General features: G+C 37.8%; 1 protein-coding gene across 2 annotated transcripts in view; it reads left to right on the forward strand.

Moving 5' to 3' along the window:
* Window positions 1–15,061, forward strand: part of SESN1 (sestrin 1) — a 78,275-nt gene that overhangs the window by 12,939 nt on the left and 50,275 nt on the right. The window contains exon 1 of one of the 2 annotated variants that reach the window (XM_051792397.1): window positions 8,324–8,339. The exons of the other annotated variant lie outside the window; for it this stretch is intronic. The gene's annotated coding sequence lies outside the window, so the exon portion shown is untranslated. Of the gene's footprint in view, window positions 1–8,323; window positions 8,340–15,061 lie in introns of those variants that run through there. 2 annotated transcript variants of the gene reach the window in all.

The following is a 15,061-nucleotide window of genomic DNA, read 5'->3' on the forward strand; positions in this document are numbered from 1 at the left end:
TGAAAATGTACTGCTTTTAACAAAGTGTTTGCAGGGCAAGATTTCCTCAGTAGTAAGTGAAAGTCCCATGAAGACCAGAAAGAAATGTACACTTAGAATAGCCAAAAGCTTTGAGCATGAAGGTCTCGCATTCAAGTCTATGCTTTGCCCCTCTCAGATAAGTGATTTGAGAGGGCAGTTGAACAAAGTAGAACTTCTTAAGCAGTAGAAATTGCATGTTTTCTTTTAAAGCAGTAAGAATCTTACGTTTGCCTTGGATATAGGAATATCTCATTTAAGCATGAGTGGGATCTGGGCTGGACTGGAGTTTGAAACCTGGTCTATCTCATCTCAAAACTTGACTTGGAGAAATAAGTACCTGGAGAAATAAGTAACCGAGGTCTTAAAATTTCATCAAGTTAGGAAAAAGCACCTGTTGTCCAGCTGCTGTGAAATTCATTTGCCCTCAGTCCAAAACTGCTTTAGACTAAAGCCAAAGTAGTGAGGAAGCTTTGAAGGCCCTGTGAGGTGGGGTGAAGGATTTTACCTAAGTAGTTGTAATCCAGTTTTTAAATAAAGGTAGTTCAACAACAATTTTGGTGAAGACTGAAACATGCTAAAATAATTTTCCCAATCATAACTTTTAGTATTTACCTTCAGTTTCTTTTTAAAACACTTCTAAATATGTTAACTTCAGAAAAATAGGATGGAGTACAAGTTTACATGTCTTTTTGAAACTTCAGCTTCTGGGATCTTTTTTTGAATGGGGGGGGAATATGTTGTGCTACAGAAAATAAGTCAGATTTTTTTTTTGTACCACAAGAGCAAGGCATTTTTTCTTTATTCAGATGAAACTTATTATGATATTAAACACATCTGTTTATTAGATTGTTGTGGATGGATTTTTGGGTTTGGTTCTTTTTTTCCTTTATTTTTTTTCTGAAAAGTTTAATTTTGAACTGGAGTATCTATTGTCTTAGCAGTAGTATTTTGGCCACCTATACTGTCGCATTTGCAGAGGGAACTGCTTTACTGAGGACAGTTACATTATTACTATCTGATAATCTAATAATTATAGATGACAAATAAACCAGCAGGTACTTCATTAAGAGTGTTGTGTACAACATACAATTTTGACATTATCCTGAAAAAAACTTAATATTATTCCTGGGAGTATCCCTGAATTAACACAACTACTGCTCATGTGTGCTAAAGTGAAGCATATGTGAGCTTGCAGTGTTGAGGCTGTGTGCTGGCTGATCTGTCCCAAAGCCTCTTAATACCTGGCTGCAGGATTCCCTTTCAAAACATTCTTAGTACTTCCATTTATTATAAACAATCCTGTGTCTCCTTTTACAGATTTCAGGTTCCCTAGAGTTTGTGATCACTGTGCCAAACTGACACTCATGCTTGCCTCTTAATCTGAAAAGTTGCATCTTGAGTAGAGACATGCAGGAAGCATGTTTTGGGTGTCAAATGAATGCAGCTGCAGTGTTTTCAGGACTAAATTGTCTCACTGTGGGCTACCAGGTGTGCCACTTACCACAGCAGTAAATAGATATAAGTCCACAACAGTTCAATTAGCTTTAGCAAGCTCTTCCTCACTTGTGCATGCTTCACAGAATGCCACATGGAATGAACTTAAGGTGATGGACCCGCTCCAGAAAGATGTAATGAATTTGAAGGAACACTTGGGGGAGACTTCATGTCTCATGTTTTGTTTCCAGTTTTTTGACTTGTTTGAAGTAACATCAGTGTGAATTGAGATCTATTATTCTAAAACTCTTGAAAGATGAAACTTTTGTCCTTATTGCCTTATGCTATTTCTGGTTACAGAATAGTAACATGAAAGCTTCTTGACATAGGGCATAGTTTTAGGTATTTTTGTTGATGATAGTATCTTGCTAGTTTTCTTTAGAAATAATGTAATTGTAACTGACTGATTTCTCTAACTAGATGTGAAAGCAATGATGAGTGATACAGGTATAGGAAAGGGAAATGAGGAGCATGCATGAATGAGAAGTTGGTGATAGGTGAATCAGCAGTTTATATATTACTTATGAATGCTCACCACTGTGTTCAAGGGGCATGCCTATTTTCATTTTATGATTGTCAGAATTTCAGTTTTATAATATATTTACCTTCAGCTGAAATGTCCTAAATTGTATCTCTGTAGTGTTAATCAAGACTTCACATCAACATGTCTTTAGAAAAGCAAAACGGAAAGAAGGTACTAGCTGTTAGAATTCACCTCTTCTAAACACAGGATGCATATGTTCCCACATACTAAAAAAAATCCAAACCCCAAATCAACAACAAAAAAATCCCCTACTCAACTATCGTGATGTTTTAATTGTTGAAACAATTGGGGTCAAAAAGCTGAGGTCTGTGGAGGAAATCAGTCGTGAGTATGTGCGATGGTGTCTTCTATATTGCTGTTCATGGCACAGATTGTCCCTCATCTAATGAGAAAATACTAGGTGAAAAGAATAGCCATAATCAGTCTGTTTTCTTTTTCTGAAGGGTCTAGCGAGGACCTTTCTGAAGGACCTTGAGGGAAATGAAATTGTCAGAGAACTTAGGTGAATAACTCCTAACTTTCATTTTGAGCTTACCAATGACATATTTTAAACTAGCACATGGCAGCTGACTAACTTTCTAAGGGTAGATTCTACAAAAGAGTAGATTTTAGTTGGGAGGAAAGGGCTGACATTCAGTGTTTTGGGACTTTTTAGTTCTTATTAAACAAAACTTAACCCATTAGCATGTTTAAGCTATTTCTAGACTAAAATAAATTTTTCTGCTGGACTCTATTATCTTAAGTAAAATCATGTGTTGTGTGGTAGTGTTGCCATTTGTTACTTTTTTTTTCTAATATGAGCAGATTAAAACTACTGCATTTTCCAGGCTAAAATCTATTTAAATACCATTAATTGTCCACTATTATAAAGAAAGATAGTAAAGAAGATAATTCTTTGCCATTGGCAGTCCATGCTTGCTAGAAGAAACTATGTTACTTTCTGTGTGAATGTGGTGCATTACACAGGAGTTACTCAGGCATGCTCAGAGGGACCCTGACAGTGAAACGTCCTGGCAGCATTTTAGCTTTTATCCTGCTGTATGACTTGGTGGCAAGGCTTCATCCAGCGGGAAGGGTGCTTTACTTAGTTCAGCCCTGGCTGTAGCAATGACCCAACAGACTGTATGTGTCCCCAGAGTTTTACTACCAGTCTTGAAAGCATCAGAACGTAGGTGGTATTTCTAACTGAAGAAGGAGGGGAAAGACCTTGTGGCCTTCTAGATGAAAATAAAATACTCTTCAAATTGTTTCAATTCCTTTACTGTAGGTATGCAACAGAAAGAGTTAACACAGCTTGTATCTTTGAGGTGTTTTCATATGCAATACTCTAGTGTTTCTTATGATTTCTTACTGTTTCTTACAGCCTCCTGCAGGTGAATGGTAATTCAGCCATTTGGTATACATTCAGATCATGTTTGTGACAGAGCTTATTAGCAGTACTTTCATTGAACAGTTTGTCCTTGCTTTGTTTGAGATATATCGTTCACAATAACAATTAAAGAGGTGAGGTTCTGCAACAGATGGCACTGTAGGAAAAGGTAACCCTAACAGGAAAAAGTTGTCCCTATAGCAGAATGTCAACTTAAAAATTGAAAGTTGGAATCATCTAGATAGATTCAGCTTCTGGTAGGTGCTAGCCACCAGAATGCTTTGCTTTTCAAACCTAAAGTTTTTATAGTACAGCTGATGGGTTTTTGTTTGATTGGTTTTTTTGGTGGTGTTTTTTTGTTTGTTTTTTTTTTTTTTTCATAGAATAAGATTTCTTCAGATTTCTGGCACTTATAGTCACCCATATGGGAATTCCCTGTCCTGTATTATTCAGCAAGACAAAGGTTCTGATATTATTTAGCAAGCCAAAGACTCTGTGCAGTCCAAAGAAGGGAAATGAGTTCATGAAGCTTGTGTTTCTGCCCCAGCTTAGAGCTTCAAAACCCGAGATCCTTCTAACCCTGTAGCTGAAGTCAGTGAGCATCTAGGCAGAACCTCATCAGGTGCTCAGCCATGAAAAGGGTGTTTCAAGTTTGGCAGTGGGCAATAGTTCCACGCCTATGCTCAAGTAAGCTCACTCTGGATCCAGAGATTAAATATTTCCCTCTGTCTCCTCTCAGGGCTTGCAGAACATGGTGTTCTTGGAGCATGTTTACTGAAGACCTATCAGATGGGCTTTGCACAAAACAAACCAGAGCTACCCCTCCCACTCCTGAGTAATAGCTTAGTGGTTAGAGCATTCCCAAAGAGTGAGGGCTCTAGGTTCAGCACCTTTTCTCCCTGAGGTGATTTGAAGTCGTGCCCCTTACATGCCTAGGCTCCCAAGAGGAAAGAATTGGGCTATCTTTTGCTCTAATTTCTGGGATAGTGAACGCCTTAAGAATTGTATGTAAAGCAGGACTAGCACAACTGGAAGTGCTGACAGTGTTGCCATCATTAAATATCTTAACTTTGTTTAGGGAGGAGAAGGTGAAATCACCTTGAGTTTATTAATGACTTGGGCTTGACCTCTGTCTTAAGTGATCTAACTGCTGAGGTGAGAGCACCAGTCTCTGGGCTTGAGGTTGTGGTCTTGAATAAATGCCATTGCTTTTGGTGGTGGGCAGAAAGCTCTAGCACAGTGGGAGACTGGACTGAAGATGCACTCCTGTCTTCAGTGCTTCCCATTGGCTAACTTAGGTGAGTTCCAACTTGACTTGCAGGTTCTTTTGAGTGCTGGTTAAGGTGCATTACCCTCCTCTATTTTTGCATAACTGTAATAGATAAAACTTTTGTGTTCCTGGGTAATAGACTGAAGTGTGATCTTTGCTAAGAGATTCAGATATTGAGGAAATGTTGTCTTAAGCATCATTGGACTTGTCTGTAAAGTGTAAATGTTGACCTTCTACTAAGATACTTCTTCCTTTAAATACTATTTAGAGACTTCTGTACTAAATAAACTACCTTTGCTATGTTTCTGTGGTGAGAATGCACACAAAACTTCCAGTTTACAAGAATTTGAAAAAGGCAGTTGAAAGTGGAGATGTTTTGTGATTTGTTTCTTGCACATGTTTATAGTACATAGTCTATCCTAATGCATAAAGACAATTATCCTCCCCTCCCCAGTACAGGTAAGCATGTTTTTCTTCAGTGAGGGTCCTTTCTGAAGGCTTGAGAGCTTTCCTCTTCCTAGTAGATCTCCAGACTTCTTCCAATTCATGTCCCCTCACACTTGAGGGCACTGTAGGTTCGTTCTTCCTTTATAGCTGAAAGGTGCTACAAGCTCTTGGTGGAGGTCTGAATCAAAACTGTGTGTCTCTTGGTATTTTTTTGTAAGTTTTCTCTTTATTTATCTTCAGTTTTGGAGAAAAATGTTCTCATCTAGAAGTTGCCATCAAAGGAAAAGAAGAACAGTTCTTTAAAATGTCAGTGATGTTTGTATGGAACTTCTTAGAACAGTTTGGCACCTGGAAAAGAAAAAATTAGTCTCGAGCAGATTTGCAACTTCTTTTCCAGTTTAAGTGCAATGAGATGTGAGTAACCTGCACTACAGCAGCTAAGTGGCTGAAACGGGGTTACAGAACCAGCAGAACAGTCTGAAGGAAGAGCAAAACAGTGTCAACAAGTTTTGTACACTGTTCTGAGTTTAATACAGGGTGAAGCTCAAATTCTTCTTGAAGAGAACTGTGTACTCTTGTTGTTATTTAAATTTTCCCATGTCAGGCTTTTTCACTTGACTGTACTATGCAGGAACTAGATCATTAACATTAAAAGAACCTGAAGTTCTTCCAAGTTTATATTCAGGCCAAATGAAGTAAGCCTCTAGCAAACATGCAACTGGATGACATAATAGCATATATTAAAGGTGCAGAGGCCTTTTTGTTCCCCATCTCCTAATTACATCAAACAATTGGAGATGAAATACATGTCTCTATAGTGATATTGTGCTTCAGCTCTTTAACAGAGCTTCATTCAAACTTAGATCTGTGTGCAGTTGAATCTTGCTCATTGTGGATGGCCATGGGCATCCTGAAATGCCAGAGGTTCTATGAACAGTAGCATGAAAATCTGCAACCTGAAGAGCAAGTGAGTGTTTTTCTGTGACTGAGCTCACAGGGTAGGCTGTAACACTTCCTTTCATACTCAGGCCTTCTGATTTTAGGGTAACATCACATGATTACATGTGAACTAAATTACCATTAACTTTGGAGTAGCTCATCTGTCAAAACTGATTTGTCTGATTTGCTGTGTAACACAGGTCAAGCAGGGAGTGTACTGTCAGTTGCTGTGACTGAAGTGACAAGATTTAACTGACAAGATGGTGGTAAATTGATTGTTTGCAGTTGTGGGAGCTTACTCTGGTAACAACTCTTATTAATGTTTACTCTTCCTTCTGTGTTAAAGTATGCCTGCATGCTAAGGCATATATTCCAGCATCTTCAAAACTTTTTCTTAAAAGATTTTGGAAAGGAAGGAAATGTAGCAAATGCCAAACATCCAGTGGTGCTGCAGACAATTATTGGTTTAATCTATTGGCAGTAGATTAAAGAAGGTGGCTCATGATGGCCCCTTCTTTCCCTGTTTTCCCATAAGACTGGGCTAATGTCCCCCCACGTCCCTCAAGTGACATTAATTAGTTATACAATACCTGGGGTGACTGTTTAGTGACCTCCGAGTTGTAAAAGCTTTTATGAACATCAGAAGCCTGGAGTTATAAATATGGAACTTCAAAATGGTGTGAGGTTTTTTGTTTGGTTGGTTGTTGTTTCTGGAATAGATAGCATAGAACTGAAGGCTGGCCCATTGTCAGGTTAGCAGGCTTCCTTTGTGGCGATTCCTTCCCTCTTCTGTGAAGTTTTAATCTTCAAAATATCAAATAGAAAAGCAAGCAAGAAAACCAAAGGCAAACAAAACCCCCATAGCTGTCCTTTTAAGATCATTATCAATGTCCTTGAAAAGATGGACAGGTTCCGTTCAGCCCTTTACTGTATATAATTACACTTAGTGTGTAGAACCAGGAATGAGGCAGTTTAGGCAAAATGGAATCTGGTAAGGATGACAGTACTTGATTTCTCCCTGTTGGAAATCTGGGAATGTCCCCGGCCTAACCAGTGTACATTTATTTATCCCACAGTGGCTTGTTCCATGTGGACCTCTTCTAAGTTAGTGGACCCAGTTGTTTGGGGGAACATAAGCTGAAGGAGAAATCAGATACTTAATTCTGGCATTAGGCTTTCATGGAATGAGGAGAAAGAACATTCAGTGTTAGATTGTTGAGACAACCAAGTAGTGAATCATAACCTTAATGCCTGTTTTGTACCAACTGCCAAATAAAATCATATTATTGGAATGAAGTAGCATATATCCTGCTACGGCACAAGAATACTTGGCAGCTAGCAGCCAATCCTTTCACTAAGCTCTATGGCCAGGGATTGTAAGGGAAGAGCAGAACTTGCAAATATTAGGTTGGCAGAGTCTTGAAAATGAAAGCAACATGAATGGTAAAATTCATTCAGTAAATATCTTTATTCCCAGGCTAATACAGATTTTTAACTGTAATGTTTTTGTGCAAATTCTCTATATTCATGTTAACCAAATGTGCAGGGTATTATTGTTGTAGCTTTTTTTACACTTACTCTACACCATCAAACTCATCGCTGTTTTTCTTATTAATTTCCTTTGAGGTAGACCATCTCTGGTCTCTGTTTTGCAGATTCTGTTTTCTGTCTGAGGTCTCTGGGCATAAATCAAATTCATGTCTGATGACTTGATGACTGCCTTAGTTAGTGTATCCTAAACTGAACTCCTTTCAGGTTTTCCCTTCCCTATTCCATCATCATCTCATTGCTCTTGCTTCTTCCTTTGCCATCGTTGTACTATTTTCCTACAATATCTCATGATGTGCCATGAAATCAACACACTGTTTTTAAAGATCTGTTCAGTTCCACTGGTACTTACTCCATGGAGCTGTTGATTTCTGTATTGACTGTACAGACAGGATCTGCCCAACTCTGTGTGCCCGTGAAGCACACGGTGGGACTTCCAGATTGCACACACTCGCATCACGCAGGACGCGGGGCTGCAGGAACACATCCCTCTGACGCACGATGGCAGAACAGAAGAAGATACTGCTGAGGCAGGACATGGGGTGGGGAGGTGAGGAAATAAAGCAAACAATGTTGAACTGCCTGACATCTTAAATGAAAGAAAAAACTGTCAGCCTGTGGGAAGTCACGATTTAGTGTTGCAGCTCCTTGACAGGGTATGACAATTTAGGATCATCTGCATAAATCTAAGATATTGCTGATAGCAGGTAAGTGTAGTAGAATGTTTTTTGTTTGTTTGGGTTTTTTTGTTTTGATATTTTGACAAAGATTTTTTTAAGATACTTGTGCAGAGGCTTTTTGCACTATTTTTCCAGTCCTTACTGATGAACCAAAAAAAAACCCCCTTGGCAGGATGATGTAACTGTGTATTCTGCTACCATTAGAGTGTTATTCAAAATGTCTCATTTGGGTCTGTCTGAACACAGAAAATTACATTCCCTGTCCCAAAATTCTTCTTGAAGGTGCTAAGATTCTCTAACAACCTTAAAACTTATTTAAATATTAAAATCTTCTCTAAAATGAAAGTTATGAAATCATAAACTGTATAGACAGTTCTCTAATAAAATAATTTTGATTTCTTCCTAAGAGATTAACACTGGGATTGTGGTTATTTTGTTGTTCAGTCATTGTATTTGAAAATTTTTACAATGAATATATAAACTTGTCAGCTTTAAATTCTACTAATAAAAGATACTGTAGTTAACCTTTAAGATCATATCTTAACTTCTGAAGCCTTTGCCAGCTTGGTGTCACATTCACATTCAAGTGTGAAAGGTACTTTATAAATTGGTTGCAAGGAGGGGACAGAAATATAATCTCTCAAGCATGTGGCATGTGAGTGTTCTCTCTGACTTCCCAAGACTCCTTGCTAAGAGTTCTTCCTCTGGCATTTCTCCCCAAGGTGCACCTTCTGCTGCTTCAGTAATATTGAAATGGGTGTAACAGTTTTGGGAATGACCTGGGAGTATAGATGAGTTCTGTTCCTCACCCTGCCACTCTCTGAATTGCTGTGTGATCTCAGATGAGTTATAGCCCCTTCAGTTTGCCTGTCTGTAAAATATATTTAGTTGAAGTGACAATACTTCCAGTTAACTTGTATACACTACTACACTTTAGAAAACTTCTGTAGCGTGACATAATAATGTGATGAAAATTATATATAGATGGAATATGGTGGAAATTAACTCACCTAAGAGATGCTGTAATTTCTTTTGAGACTGTGAAAAGGCAACATACAGTGCTGTTACTTGCCATTTCATTTTATTGCTATTTCATTTCACTTTTCATGTGCTTTAATTCAGAAGTGGCTGAACTTGCTCAAACTTCCAAAGAAACTGAATTGAAGTCGAGGGAGAGAAATAAAGCAGGACGAATAGGAGGTGAGAATAACCATGTGCTTGCATTTTCCTTCCTTAGAAATCCTAAGACATTTCAATTTGGGGGTAGGGTAGATATCAAGATACTGAGCTTTTTTTGCTGGCCATTGAAATGTAGTTAGCTTTGAGGAGCAAGGAAGCTGTTTAGCAGAACACAGCAGTGCTGCACAATATATCAGGATATAAAGAACAATGTAGTGAAAGTATAAGGGAAAGCAGGATTTGGCCAAACTGCAATCTGACCAGTCAAGAATGGTTTGATAACCAAAGAAAAAAAACCCCATTGCTTGTCTCAGTATGTTTACCTGTCTTTTTAGCTTAGAAATCAGCAATGGGCTTTATTGTAAAGCATTCCCTTATAATGGTGACCTTTGGAGCCAGGCTGATTTGGCATGCTTTACACTAGCACAACCTCAGCACAATTACGAGATAAATAAGGCTTGTAGGATAGGCCCTTGTATATTTGAAGGGCATAGCCTGATAAACATACTCTGTTTTCATATTACTTCTCCTGCCATCTTACGAGCTGTATTGCAAAGTGGAGCTAGGCAGGAGGAAGGTGGAGAATGGCATCATCTTGAAATATGCTATGGCTGCAAAGCTGACCTAAAAGCTGTAAAATCAAGCTATATTATGCTATATCTTTTCTGGAAGGTAGATACAAAGTAATAGTTCTGAGCTTGCAGAAGTTGCAGTGTTCACTTTGAGAATGGGAGGACAAATGTAAGCCATGTTTTCACTTACATAAGTGTTTTCTCTTATGAAATTCATATGTACTTAATGTAGGGTGCCAGGCTGATCACTACAACTGTTTAAAATAGAAAAGCAGATGGAACAAATAGAAAGATTTACCACACAGCTTGATCTCTCCCCCTGAAGCAGCCATTCATCATCAGCACCGCCGAGACAAACTGCGAAACAAGTTTCCCTTTGTGGCTGTGATTGGGCTTGGAGAGGTGGCAGAGCTGCACGACAGCCTCAGGATTGGCTGGGCGAGAACACACCTCTGGAATCTGTTTATTTCCCAAAAATAAGATAAAATCTCTTATATTTCGCCTGGAGATCTTTTATCTTGCATTTAATATCCAAATAAACTAGAGCAAACACAGTTAACCTCTTTGGAACGGCTGTAGTACTTTAGATGAGTGGAATGAATTCAGGTTTTGGGGGTTTTGTTTGTTGGGTTGTTTTTTTTTCTTTCTTATTTTCTCCTGAGTACAATGAGGCCTGTGTGAGTTGTCTAGATCTGTTTGTATTTTTCTGAGTGGTTATATATGATATTCAAAAGCTTTCTTGTATTTTAACTAGAGCTGAAAGTTGTTTTCTGACTTTATAATGTATTGACTTCAGCTTATAATGAAAGTAGTTTTTCTTTTAAAGCAGTTTTTATGTCTGTTCTGTAAAATATTTACATTTGCAGTACTATCTTTCATTGTTTTTGTAAATATCAAGTTGCTATTTCTGATCATGTTTTAGAGATCTATGGCTTTTTTAAAATTATTTTAATCAATTTAAATATATGTGGAATTTTCTTGGAAATTTTTTTAAAGTTAGGGACCTAAAATGTTGTGATGCCCTATGTAAAATAGCTCCAGACCATAACTGAATGAGAGATTTGATCAGCTGCAGTGTGTGTTCCAGCTGAGTAAGTATCTGGCATAACTGAATACATCAGAACTCATTAACCTACTTCCTCTCTCTCAAAAAAAAAAAAAAATCAAGGTAGAAAATTATATGGAAAATACATACGACTTTTGTTGTGGTTCAGATTGGATGCATACAGAACCAGAACGCTGTGAAAAGCTAGTTTGTGAAGAAGGACCTCATGGTTATTGTCAAGTAACAAGGATTTGGACAAGCACCAAATACAGGAGTATTGGCTCTAGGGGTTATTGCTTTCGGTAGAAGAGGCAAAGAGGCATGAGAATGGAAATGGGTGAGAGGGAAGATTAAAGGCAAGAGAAGCTGACTACCACAAAGCTCTTAACTTGGTTTTGCTTCTGTTATATTTAAATAGGGATAAAGGCAGTAGTTAGTAATTATTGAATTGCCAATCAGCTTTTGAGCAAGCACCTATATTTTTCTTATCTATATAGAATTAACATATCAAGATTTTTAAAAGACTAGCCTTGATATGTTATTGGTTTAAAAATTGGTGAGAGTTCTTCTTTTGTTAATCGACACTCTACCTCTTAAAATATTTGCTGATACTAAGTTAGTTAGTAAAACTGGAAGCTGGTAGCAGAAAGCTTCAAAAAGTGTGACTGGATAGCAGATGGCATTTCACACTGACAACTGCAAGATGTGTGTGTAAGGGGAGGAAACAAATTCTCATTTTACATACTGTGATGGATGGGCTGTGCTCTGTGTTTACTACTCAGAAAACAATGAAATTACAATAGAGCTGTCTGTTCAAATTTTCTAATTCTTGCTAGAGAATTAGAATAGTATTGTGCTATTTCCTACTCATATGAAAGAATAAAGAGTTTTCAAGTCATTGTTGGGTGGTAGGTTGTAAGCAAAATGAGATGGCTTTTTTATTTATTTATTTTTAATAAGGCATAGCTAAATTTTGAAACTTTATTTCTGTAGGCTTGTATGGCTGACAGTAGCTTATGCTGGTTTAGACAACTACACAGAAACTGGGACAGGTTTTTGGAAGGGTATTAAATGCACTGCCCATCTCTGGCTCACACTGAGTGGCAGGTTGCTGGAGGCAACCAAGCAGCCCCTTAGCAAGGCAAGTGGGCTGTGAAACTTCCACCTTATGCTGTTTTCTGGGCCTTTGGTTCTGGTTGCTGTTCCTTCTAGCACTAACCAAGGGATGACTGTGCCTTTGTCCCAAACATAGGAGTAGCACTCCCTCAAAAACACAGTGAGCCAAACTGCTGGGAGAAAGTAGAAATGCCAAGGGTCAGAAGTGTAAATGAGGGGACACTGAGTGAAGCACCTTGCTGAAGGAGTCCCAAGGAGGGTTGTTAGTGGCCACATGCTTTTTCTCAGTCCTCTGCTTAACATATATGAAATAAGAAGTGGGGAACACAAAGCAAACTCCAGAGTGGCTGGGGTAGCTGTGACTTCAGCAGAACCATTTTCCCCAGTGTTTTAAGCCTTCATGTGGGGAGGGATATAAATAAAAAGAGGAGGAGCAGTGCAACCAAAATCCCAACATGATTTTTCAAGGAATTGCTAGGAGATTTGGCTTTTGTTCCCATCAACCTCAAAAAACCTGGACCAGGTTTCGTCTTCAGAGGTGAATATATTATTAACATAATATTTTAAAATTCTTGAATGAATTGATAAAGAGGTTAGTTTTAGTAAATCTGTTTCAATAATAGTGGAGATGGGTATCCAGAGACATTGATAGAACAGAGCTTAATGTTGGTGTGCTGGTCATTTTAGTCAGAGAGGCTCACATTTTACTAAACAGTGTAATATCTCTCTTTTTAACAGCTACACTTTGTCATTTTTTCTTTTCAATTTGTAGAACAGTCCTGGATTTTTGTCAGATCACCAGTTATTTCCAGTACTTTAAAGATGCCCAAGGCTTTGTATCGTAAAAGGAGTCCTTAGATTGCAAATGACTCAAACCCCAACTGTGATTGAAAAAATTAAACATAGGAAGGACTTTGGAAGCAGAGAGTTATAAGCAGAGAGTTATAAATTTTGCAGGTGAGTGTTTCTAGATTATGAATTAAATGCCCATGGGGAAACAAGTATATTCTAGAACGCTTCCACATGTTTTTTTTCCCCTGAGAGTGTAAAAAAAAAGAGCACATCAAGCTTGATGCTTATAATCTAAAAAATAAATCAAACATTATACAAGAAGAAAATATCACACATACAGTCCTCTTCCTGGGGGAAGGGTTAGAGAGGAATGCAAGCTACTAGTAGCTAAATTTCATGATACTTGCATACTGCTGTAAGGCACTGATGTGCTGGTAATGGCAAAAGAGGACACTACACAAAGCAGAACTGAAAGTCTGTGTATAAGTGGTTTAGCACCATTGTATGAGTCAGGTCAGTCTGGTATTAACTGTTGGTATGAGATTCATAGTTCCATTTGCTCATGCACCATTCAAATAAAAAATAAAAAATTCCCCAAAAAATTCACATTTTGGCCATGTGCATTAGTTGCAAGGAAACGGGAGTTACTTGAATTTGTTTTACTGTTCTCTAAAATAATTCTTTTAGGTCTTATATTTTAATGTAGATCAGTATGATAAAATGGTAGAATGGTTTGGTTTTGAAGCTGCTGAGTCTGCTCTTGGGAAAGGTCTGTTCCTCAGTCTGATCCATTAGATCATTCTTGGCTCCCACCAACTCACAAAACAGTGAGACTTAAATAAATAAGTTGTAAGTTTTGTTTATTGCCTTCTGGGTCTTCAGCTTGTAGAATTCATGTACTACAGATTTGTTTTGTTGTTCATTTAAGATTCTTACATTTACAGGCGGTACATATATGACTAAAATGTGTCATGAGTTGAGAACTTGGGGTACTGGTAGCATCTCAGAACATTTACTTTATTAAATACAGTGGAAATGGCCTAGTGGGTAACACTGCACACAGGCAATAAATGCTTAACAATCGTTATAGTAGGAATGTGTTTGTGTTGCTTCAAAATGACCTTCTCCCTAGTGTGCTTTAAAACAAATATAGGTCTCTCTCTCTCTCTCTCCATCTCTCTCTCTCTCTCTCTGTGTGTGTATATATATATATATATATATATATATATATATATATATATATATATATGGGGAGTGGATTGGCTCAGTTGGTTAGAGCATGGTGCTAATAAAGTCAAAATCATCCCCATACCGACCATTAACTTAAGAATTGGACTCAGTGATCTTTGTGGGTCCCTTCCAACTCAGAATATTCTATGGGAAAAAAAAAATATATATAGGAGCCCTTACTCTTGACTTGTCTTTGCTTTTGTCGTATTACTTTTTCATTATCTTAATTTTAATCTTGGAAAAACTAGAATGGATGTGTTCCTGAGAATAAAACAAAAGAAATTTCTCTGAAAGCCAAGGACATGAGCCTTTGCTAGTTGTGTTTCTTCTTCTCACCTCAGTTTAGTGAAGGGGAAAAGATGGAGTGATAGAAAAGACGGAAGGCATCCTTGTTCAGGAAAGCACCAATCTATTGTCTAATGAAACTGAGAAGAAAATTGCAGCAATTGAGATGGTAAATTAATTCAACAATAAGAACAGCAGATGGGGAAGGGCAAGTACAGATGTTTGGATAGGAAAATGGAAAGTGGATTGGTTGGGTAGCTCAGAGAAGAACTGATTAATTCCTTGTGTTGAGAGGATGCAGTGTTTACAAATAAAAAAGATAAATTTAAGAGGAAGAAAGTTCAAAGTCCTCTTGTGTGTAAGTTTCTTCTTTTAAATCTTCAAGGAAAAGGTGAAGCTTTTTAAAAAAGTTCAGATTTATTTTAGATAATAGAAGCCAAAATTTTATCCTTGAATGATGGAAATGTTTAGCTTCCACCATGCTCACTTGTCCAAACCTTTTATCATGCAGCCCAGGGAATAGGCAAAGC

This window comes from Manacus candei, unplaced genomic scaffold (genome assembly GCF_025592945.1).
Source record: "Manacus candei isolate 608988 ecotype Guabito, Panama unplaced genomic scaffold, ASM2559294v1 h1tg000034l, whole genome shotgun sequence".
Lineage (NCBI taxonomy): Eukaryota > Metazoa > Chordata > Aves > Passeriformes > Pipridae > Manacus > Manacus candei.